The 11,004-nt window shown below is 40.0% G+C and overlaps 1 non-coding gene across 1 annotated transcript; it reads left to right on the top strand.

Annotated features, from left to right (window-relative positions):
* Positions 1–4,015: 4,015 nt before the first annotated feature.
* TRNAC-ACA lies at positions 4,016–4,087 on the top strand. The gene has a single exon. It is a non-coding gene; the product is annotated as a tRNA-Cys (tRNA).
* The last annotated feature ends 6,917 nt before the right edge of the window (positions 4,088–11,004 follow it).

Below are 11,004 nucleotides of genomic sequence, written 5' to 3'. Positions count from 1 at the left end.
TGCCAAAGAATGCTCAAACTACTGCACAATTGCACTCATCTCACACGCTAGTAAAGTAATGCTCAAAATTCTCCAAGCCAGGCTTCAACAGTACATGAACCATGAAATTACAGATGTTCAAGCTGGATTTAGGAAAGGCGAGGGAGCCAGAGATCAAATTGCCAACATCTGCTGGATCATCGAAAAAGCAAGAGTTCCAGAAAAACATCTATTTCTGCTTTATTGACTATGCCAAAGCCTTTGACTGTGTGGATCACAATAAACTGTGGAAAATTCTGAAAGAGATGGGAATACCAGACCACCTGACCTGCCTCCTGAGAAATCTGTATGCAGGTCAAGAAACAACAATTAGAACTACATGAACAGCAGATGGTTCCAAATCGGGAAAGGAGTACATCAAGGCTGTATATATTGTCACCCTGCTTGTTTAACTTATATGCAGAGTACATAATGAGAAACACTGGGCTGGATGAAGCTCAAGCTGGAATCAAGATTGTCGTGAGAAATATCAATAACCTCAGATATGTAGATGACACCACCTTTATGGCAGAAAGTGAAGAAGAACTAAAGAGCCTCTTGATGAAAGTAAAAGAGGAGAGGGAAAAGATGGCTTAAAACTCAATATTCAGAAAATGAATATCATGGCATCTGGTTCCATCACTTCATAGCAAATAGATGGGGAAACAGTGCAAACAGTGACAGACTTTATTTTGGGGGGCTCCATAATCACTGAAGATGGTGATTGCAGCTATGAAATTAAAAGATGCTTACTCCTTGGAAGGAAAGTTATGACCAACCTAGACAGCATATTAAAAAGCAGAGACATTACTTTGCAAACAAAGGTCTGTCTAGTCAAAGCTATGGTTTTTCCAGTAGTCATGTATAGATGTGAGGGTTGGACTATAAAGAAACCTGAGTGCCGAAATTGATTATTTTGAACTGTGGTGTTGGAGAAGATTCTTGGGACTCCCTTGGACAGCAAGGAGATCCAGACAGTCCAACCTAAGGGGTATCAGTCTTGAATAGTCATTGGAAGGCCTGATGCTGAAGCTGAAACTCCAATACTTTGGCCACCTGATGCGAAGAGCTGACTCATTGGGAAAGACCCTGATGCTGGGAAGATTGAAGGCAGGAGGCCAAGGAGATTACAGAAGATGAGATGGTTGAATGGTATCACTGACTCAGTGGACAAGAATTTGAGTAAACTCTGGGAGTTGCTGATGGACAGGGAATCCTGGCGTGCTGCAGTCCATGGATTTGCAAAAAGTCGGACACGACTGAGCGACTGAACTGCACTGAACTGAACTGGTGTCCTTTTATGATGAGGAAAGAGACAAAGAGAGGAAAATACCATTTTGACAGTGGATTGATACACTGTAGCTGCAAGCCAAGGCATGCCCAGCATGCTGGCAAATTACCAGAAGCTAGAAAGGGGCCCAGAAAGATTCTTTCCTAAGGTGTCAAAAAAGAAAAGCGTGACCCTACAGACAGCTTGATATTGGCCATCTATCCTCCAGAACTACAAGACAATAAAGTTCTGTTGTGTTAAACCACCTAGTTTGTGGTACTTTGCTACGGAGTCCTAGAAAGTTAATGCACTTAGGTATCAACTATTGGAAAAGGAAAACTGAATTTTTACAGGTGTTTTGCTTAAAAGCATGAAGCGTCATACTTTGGTGCCCCTTGTTACAAACATACCAAAGATGGGTAAAGTATCTAATAAGAAAATGGAGGATGTGGCCTTCCTTAAACACAAAGGCAACATTTTTTTAGGCCAGAAACAGAAAAGAAATAGAAAGTTGTGAGGAGGGCTGATAATAGGAACTTCCTGACTTTAGATACTGAGTAAACAGAAGTTTCCAGCACCTAAAGTCACCTTCAAGAAGAGGAACTGCAGTGAGATTTGCTACTTGAAGTCTAGAGCTGGTTATGGCTCCTGGTAAGATTCAGGCTACATACACAACAGCCTCATGACCAGAAGGTGAGCCAAGCCTCAGAAGACCCTAGGCTGAGAAGACGTGTTTTACCAAAACTTCAAAGGGCCAAACATATTTATTTTATCTCCCCCTCTAGAGGGCAGTGAGAGCATGAAACTAAACATGGAACCACCATATGATCCAGCAAGTCTCCTCGGTATATATCTGAAGAAAATGAAAACACTAATTTGAAAAAAATGCATGCACTTCAATGTTCATGAAGCATTGTTTACAATAGCCAACATACGTAAGCAACCTAAGTATCCATCAACAGATGAATGGATAAAGAAGAAACAAGCATACATACATATATGTGTGTATAAATATATATGTATAAATACCTATATGTACAAGTAGAATTTATAATTTGTATACAATGGAATATTATTCAGCAGTAATAAAAAATTTGCCATTTACAACAACATGGGTGAACGTGCAGTGTACAATGCTTGGTGAAATAAGTCAGAGAAAGACAAAAACTGTCTATTGCCACTTATATCTGGAATCTGAAAAATAAAAAAGCAAATATAACAAGAGAGGAACAAATTCATGGAGAACAAAGTGGTGGGGAGAGGGAAGGAAGGAAGAGGATGATAGAGGTCGGGAATTAAGAGGCACAAAAGAAATAAGCTGCAAGGATATATTATACAACACTGTAAATATAGCCAATATTTTATAATAAGTTTAAATGTACCACAACTTCTGAAATATAGAATCAGTATGTTGTACACCTGTAACAGAGTATTATAAATCTATACTTCAGTTTTTCTTAAAAAGCAGGGCATAAGGTTGTAAGGGTGTCTCCCCTCCCCACTCTACCAGGTAGGACAGAAATTATATCACTGGAAACAGCTCTAGACCTTCATCTGCACAGACATGGCACCAAAAGAAACATGATACATTTTGGTAACCAGCTCTTACCTACCATTGGTTTCTCTCTAGCCTTCCCAGTCTGTCACCCGTAGAAGCTCAAGGCCCATGTCTTGTCACTTCTCTACAGAATCCCTGTTCTGTGCTAACACGCTCTCATGCCTTTGAGTTCCTGACCTCTGACCGCCGCTTGTGTGTGCGATGGGAGTGCCTGGCCAGTCAGTCGTGTCCAGCGCTTCGCCAGCCCATGGACGGTAGCCTGCAGACTCCTCTGTCCGTGGGATGCTCCAGGCAAGAATACTGGAGTGGCTTGCCATTTCCTTCTCTAGTATATGCTGATATGCATGTTAGCACACTCTTTTTCTCTTATGAAGCTGTCTTCTCTCAGTGTGATTTACAGGGCCCCAAATGGAGAATGCTAGCCAAGAAATGTATTTTTTCTCCTCTACGATGGGCTTTTAGATAAAATGATGTTGGAAAATTGTTAATCCACAGGCAAAATGTTAAACTAGATTCTTTAAAACTTTTCAAAAAATATAGAATCATATCTTTATGATCTTCAGGTAAGGAAGGATTTATGAACTCAAGGCACAAGAACACAAATCCTAAAAGAAAATACTCACATATTAACCACAATATAACTAAAGCTTTTTGAACAAAAGAAACTGTAAATAAAATGGAAAAACTAGTCATTGAGTGAGAGAATATACTTTGCAGCACACAAATTTCAGTAAGTAACACCTTTCTGATGAGAATCTTCAAAGTGTATTGAATAGCTCATTCATAAGAGAAAGAATTAAAATGGCCAATAAGTGAATTAAAAGGACTTCCCTGGTAATCAGGGCAATGTGAATTAAAGCTTTAAGAGATTCATCTCTATACATATGTCTGTATATAAGATACCTGTATATACCAAAGATTTACGGATGGCAAATAAGCTTGTGAAAAGATGCTTAGCATCAAATGTCATCAGAAAAATGCAGATCAGAACAACAGCCAGGTACCCCTCTGCACACCTATTAGAATACCCAAAACCCAGGACCCCAAGAACAGCGGATGCTGGCGGGGATGTGGGACAACAGGAACTCTCATACGCTGCTGGCAGGAACGCAGAATGGTCCGACCACTGTGGAGGACAATTTGACAGTGTCTTATAAACTAAACGGGCTTCCCTGGTGGCTCAGACGGTAAAGCGTCTGCCTACAATGCAGGAGACCCAGGTTCGATCCCTGGGTGGGGAAGATCCTCTGGAGAAGGAAATGGCAACCCACTCCAGTACTCTTGCCTGGAAAATCCCATGGACAGGCGAGCATGGTAGGCTACAGTCCATGGGGTCGCAGAGAGTCGGACATGACTGAGCGACTTCAGTTTATAAAACTAAACATACTCTTGCCATGTGACCCAGCAATCACTCTCATTGGCATTTACCCAACGGAGTTGAAAACTTTTGTTCACATGTAAACCTGCACATGGACATTTATTTATAGCAGCTGCATTTATCAATTCCCCAAACTTGAAAGCATCCTGTGATATTTTAATTCATAATAAAAAATATATATATGTTTGGTCTTTGTCTTTGCTCCTGGCACAGAGCTCCTGAAACCCTTGTATACTAGGATTGACTTTTGCTCTAATGAGAGAACTCTGGGTGGGCTCCTGAAAGGCTCCTGGATTGACTCCTTCTCCAGGCAGATAGTGTCAGCATTGAGTTAGTTGTTGGATACCCAGCTGGTGTCACAGAGAATGGTTTGGAAAGACACCCCAAACATTCAGTGATCAGGAAAATCAGAAGTGTTGTCAGAGTGCTTGTGGTGTGAGACTAAAGGAGAGACCCAAAGGAAGAAGACACGTTTTTCTTCACACAATCAAAATGTCTTCCAGTGGGCAAATGGGTAAATAAGCGGGATATCCAGACAGTAGAATATCATCCAGCACTGAAAAGAAATGAGCTATCAAGCCACAAATAGACATGGAAGAACTTTCAATGCATATTACTAAGCAAAAGAAGCCAATCTGTAAAGCCTACATACTGTATGATTCCAACTGTAGGACATTCTGGAAAAGGCAAAACCCAAGAGATGACAAAAAGATTAGTGATTGCCAGAGGTTGGCGGGTGGGTTTGGGAGGAGGTGAATAGAAAGAGCACAGAGGATTTTTAGGGCAGTGAAAATGCTCTGTACAATATCATAATGACAGACATATGTCTGTATACATTTGTACATTTGTACAAACCTATAGAATGTGCAACACCAAGAGTGAACCTTATTGATGTAGAATAATGACTCTGGGTGATTATGATGTATAAATGTAGGGTTCATCAATTTTAACAAATATACCCTCTGGTAGGGGACGGTAATGGGGGAGAATGTACATGTGCTGGGGCAGGGCTATATGGAGAATCTCTTCCCCACAATTCAGCTGTGATAAGACTGCTTTAAAAAAGTAATATACACATGATTGTATTACCTATAATATATGATTATATATAATTAATACTATGCATTAGTATTAACAATGTGTGTATACACACACACATATGGGCTTCCCTGGTACTCACTGGTAAATAATCCACCTGCCAATGCAGAAGACATGGGTTTGATCCCTGTGTTGGGAAGATCCACTCCCATATTCTTGCCTGGGAAATCTCAAGGACAGAGGAGCTTAGTGGACTACAGTCCATGAGGTCACAAAATCAAACGTGACTTGGTGACTAAATGGTGACAACTACATATATGTACATACATATATATAATTGTGTCCCTGCTGGCTCAGACAGTTGAAGAATCTGCCTGCAATGCAGGAGACCCAGGTTCAATCCCTGGGTCGGGGAGATCCCCTGGAGAAGGGAATGCAACCCACTCCAAAGTCTTGCCTAGAGAATTCGATGGACAGAGGAGCCTGGTGGGTTACAGTCCATGGGGTGGCAAAGAGTTGGACATGACTGAGGGATGGCATTGCCAATTCTAACGTATATATGTATGTATGTATGTATACACATATCTATACCATAGGAAAACTTTTCATCACTGGCAAAGATGAAAAATATCTAACAATAACAAATGTTAGAAAGAAATTTTCAGATACTCCTAGCAAGAATGTTAAATATTTCAAATTCTTTAGAGATCAGTTCAGTAATACATAGTAAAATTGAAGGAATTTACAACATAGAATTTTCACTTCTGAATGTGTGCCATGGAGAGACTCTTGCATGATTTAACGAGACATGTATAAGAGTGATCGTCATATAATTCATAATGGCAAAAAATAGAAGCAAGTAAAGTGTGTCAGTTGAAAAATAAATACTGTGCATTCATCTAACAGAATAGTGTACAGATTTTAAAATAAGTAAGCAAGATGTATGTGTGTGTGTATCAACATATATACATCTTTCTAAAAATCAAGTTTTAAATGAATTCTAGAATGTGAAGAATTATATACTACTTATGAAAATGTAACAATCCTTCAATGTAGTGCATGATAAAATACAAATAATGTGTTGGTACTACAAGATAAAATATGTAGAGTAAAAGTTAGATATTTTAAAGGCTCATTAATTCAGTTCTAGATAAGCATGATTTTACGGAATTTAAAATATATTTGAGTTGACCCTTTAGACTTACCATTTAACAGTAAGAATATAAAATCTTATTAATTAAATGAGACAAATTAAAGAAGAGCACACATATGATGAAAGATCAGTCAGTTCAGTCGCTCAATCATATCCGACTCTTTGCGATCCCATGAATCGCAGCAGGCCAGGCCTCCCTGTCCATCACCAGCACCTGGAGATTACTCAAACTCATGTCCATCAAGTCGGTGATGCCATCCAACCATCTCATCCTCTGTCGTCCCCTTCTCCTCCTGCCTCCAATCCCTCCCTTCATCAGGATCTTTTCCAATGAGTCAACTCTTCGCATCAGGTGGCCAAAGTGTTGGAGTTTCACCTTCAGCATCAGTCCTTCCAATGAACACCCAGGGCTGATCTTTAGGATGGACTGGTTGGATCTCTTTGCAGTCCAAGGGACTCTCTAGAGTCTTCTCCAACACCACAGTTCAAAAGCATCAATTTTTCGGCTCTCAGCTTTCTTCATAGTCCAACTCTCACATCCATACACTGGAAAAACAGAAATCTACAGATGATTCAAGCTAATTCTTCCAGATTCTCTCTAATGAGACTTTGTTATTAAGAAGACAGCATCTTTTCTTTAGAATTCTAGAAGTCCACTTGTTAAAAAAGTATTTCTGTCTTGAAATTAAAAGAAAAAATGGAAAGTAAGTCAGCTCTTTATCATTTTCTCCAATGATTTCATTTAGAAACATTGAACTACTTTAATCATTAAACATTACAAATAGGGTTTTTTTTGTAGAATTAATAAATATTCCACTAAAATCAATGAACTATTACGAATGCCAGACTTCAAAGCTATCTTCCTGTATATAAGGATACATCCCTCGGGAGAGAATAACTTTATATTAAGATGACTGTGGACATTTACAAGGGAGCTGCTCACATACGGTTAGGCTTCCCTGGTGGGTCATTGGTAAAAAATCTGCCCGCAATGAAGAGACTCAGGTTTATCCCTGGAAAATCCCCTGGAGAAGGAAATGGCAGCCCACTCCAGTATTTTTTCTGGGAAATCCCATGGACAGAGGAGCCTGATGGGCTATAGTCCATGGGGTTGCAGAAGAGTTGTACACAACTTAGCAATTAACCAACAAGCCAAAACAATAAGCTCACATATGGTCCAGTATTCCTGCCTGGAGAATCCCATGGACCAAGGAGCCTGGCGGGCTACAGTCCATAAGGTCGCAAAGAGTCAGACAAAACTGAGCAACTAAGCATAGTAATAATAATAGTAACAATGGTTACAGATTCATGGCTGATAATTATGGAGCACTTGACAGGTTTAAGAATCCTCTCACATTTGTTGTGTCATTGAATTCTTAAAATAATTCTGCAAGAACACAAAATGCAGTATTTCTCATTTAACAGATGAGAAAATTGAGGTCTCAAAAGGCCATGTGACTTGATGAGATTGTCTATTAGTACATAGAGACTATTCAAATTTTGGTCTTTTGATTCCAAATCCAGGTTTCCTTTATATGCTTGGATGCCTGTTTTATTAGAGGAAGACCAACAGACATCTTGATGTCTGTCATAGATATGTTCTTGTCCAAAGTTCTGATAACAGACATCTAGATGCTGGGAAAGACTGAATGCAGGAGGAGAAGAGGGCAACAGAGGACGGGATGGTTGGATGGCATCACTGACTCAATCACGGACAGGAGTTTGATCAAACTCAGGAGATTGTGAAGGACAGGGAGGTCTGGCGTGCTGCAGTCCTTGGGATCGCAAAGAGTTGGCCACAACTGAAGGAGAACAACAAAACAGACATCTTGGCATTGTATGTATACTCATTTTTTAAAAGTGTCTTTGATAGATCTCACCACTACATTCAGGAAAGAAGAATTGGAGTAAGGATTACTGTACTCCAGAGTTCAAAAGGAAGTGAGATCATGTATGTGGCAAGATCTGGAATACAGTAGAAATTCACTAAATATATGACAGGCATTACACACTTCATTGCCTGACCAATCCAGGGGAATGTTTTAAGCTAATTCCTTTAGATTCATCCTATGGTAGAGCAAGGCTTTCCCAAATGCCCCCCACTCCCCATGAGGCATCCGTGTCATTACCTTCTGTCTGGAGGCTTATACAAGAGTCCTATGCTGGGACCCTGGCAGTCCAGTGGTTAGGACTTCACCTTCCAGTGCAGAAGTGGGGGTCTGATCCCTGGTTAGGAAACTAAGATCCCCACATGCCTCAAGCCCCAAAAACAAACCATAAAGCAAAAACTATATTGTAACAAATTCAATAAAGACTTTAAAAAATGGTTCACATTAAAAAAAAAAAATCCTACACTGCTGGGTATGAGTTAGTTAATATCGGGATGGGTATAGCCTAGGAAGCTGGATGAAGTTTCAAGGAACAGATAAGCATCAGGCCAAACAGGGTGATCGTCAACAACAGGCCAGTTTAGGGTTCAGACGCCCTGACATCTGCCTTTCCCTCAGGAGCTGGAGGTGGAGAGTATCTGTCCTGTCCCTTCCTTATTCTCACACTCCCTGCATGATTGCTAACTACTCTTCTTCTCCTGACCGTGACAGGACTGGGCTGGTGGATTTTAAACACGGTAACAACAATTATTAGCTAACATTTGATATCATCTGTCAGGTGCTATCCTAAGCAATAAATGCACATAACCTCACTTATCTAGCAACCCTATTTTACATGTGAGGGAACTGAGGCACATAGAAGTTAAATTCCTTCCCTGAAATTATTTGTTTATCAGTTTTCAAAGCTGGCAATTGAACTCAAGAGCCTGCACTCATAACCACCTGGCTGTGCCCCTTGCTTAATAGGACATGATGGTGAGCTCATCAAGTGTAGCTTTTGTAAGCGGTCATGGAGGCTGGCGAGGAGATGTTTAAGATATACTTTGGGGTTACATTGAAGGAATCTATGAGTGCAGAATGGGAGGAAGAATTCCAGTTAATATCTCTCTCCGTAGTTGCTACTGTTGTTCAGTCGATAAGTCGTGTCCTACTCAGCTACCCCTGGACTGTGGCCCACCAGGCTCCTCTGTCCGTGGAGTTCTCCAGGCAAGAATACTGGAGTGGATTACCATTGCCTTCTCCAGGGGATCTTCTCCACCTAGAAATCCAACTTGGATCTCCTACACTGAAGGCAGATTCTTTATCATCTGCTGTAGTTTGCTCAAATTCATTCCATTGAGTCAGTGATTCCATCTAACCATTTCATCCTCTGCCACCCTCTTTTCCTTTGGCCTTCAATATTTTCCAGCATCAGGGTCTTTTCCAATGAGTCAGCTCTTCCTATCAGGTGGCCAAAGTATTGGAGCTTCAGCTCCAGCAACAATTCTTCTAATGAATATTCAGGGTTGATTTCCTTTAGAATTGACTGGTTTGATCTCCTTGCAGTCCAAGGGACTCTCATGAGTCTTCTCCAGCACCACAAATTGAAAGCATTGATTCTTTGGTGCTCAGCTTTCTCTGTGGTCCAAGACTCACATCTGTACATGATGACTGAAAAAACCATGGCTTTGGCTATACAAAGTGATGTCTACTCTTTTGAATACACTGTCTAGGTTTGTCATACCTTTCCTTCTAAGAAGCAAGCATCTTTTTATTTCATGGCTGCAATTGCCGTCTGCAGTGATTTTGGAGCCCAAGAAAAGAAAATCTATTACTTCTTCCACTTTTTCTCCTTCTATCTGCCATGAGGTTATGGGACTGGATGCCATTATCTTAGTTTTTTGAATGTTGAGTTTCAAGCCAGCCTTTTTGCTCTCCTCTTTCACCCACATGAAGAAGTGCTTTAGTTCCTCTGCACTCTCTGCAATTAGAGTGGTATCATATGTATATCTGAGGTTGTTGATATTTCCGCCAGCGATCTTGATTCCATTTTGTGACTCATACAACCCAGCATTTTCCCACAAATGGATATTACCATTAAACATAATAGGCCATATGGAAAACATGTTCTCATAATATATGTGATGTCTCTGTTTATCAAGCAAGTGAATGTATTTTTTTCATTTTATCATTTTTAAGAGACTTGTATTCAAACTTCATGCATGTGAAGTTTCCATCTTGAATTACCTGTTCAAAATTTTCCATCTTTGAATAACAGGCCTCAAATTCAATATCAAATCAACTGACAGATTTTAGAAAAATAGTCACATCTTGATTTATTTAATTTGAATATAATATTAGGTTTTGTGAGTGCTCAGCTTCAGAGTACAGCTTTCCCCCCCCTCTCTTTTATGTGATATCCCAAAAGCCATGTAAGAACATTGATTTTTATTTTTTTGGAGGATGAATGATCAATTAACTCTGGTTCTCTCTGCTAAATATATTTCAGTTGTTCAAATGTTCATTTGCAATTATGTGTGTAGCTGAGATGTTCTTTCAGAGCTAAATTCTGAATTCTCAGTTGAATTTTATATTATACTCATGTGATTAGTGATGAATTTAAAAGTGTCCTAGTGATAGCACATAAATCAGTTTGGTAACAGTCTGCTGCTTTGGGGATAACTGCATCACTGTTTTGGTGTCAAGAGTTGTCCTAATGAA

The sequence above is a fragment of the Cervus elaphus genome, chromosome 19 (assembly GCF_910594005.1).
Source record: "Cervus elaphus chromosome 19, mCerEla1.1, whole genome shotgun sequence".
NCBI classification, from domain to species: Eukaryota; Metazoa; Chordata; class Mammalia; order Artiodactyla; family Cervidae; genus Cervus; species Cervus elaphus.
This window is presented reverse-complemented; position numbering and strand designations above follow the sequence as displayed.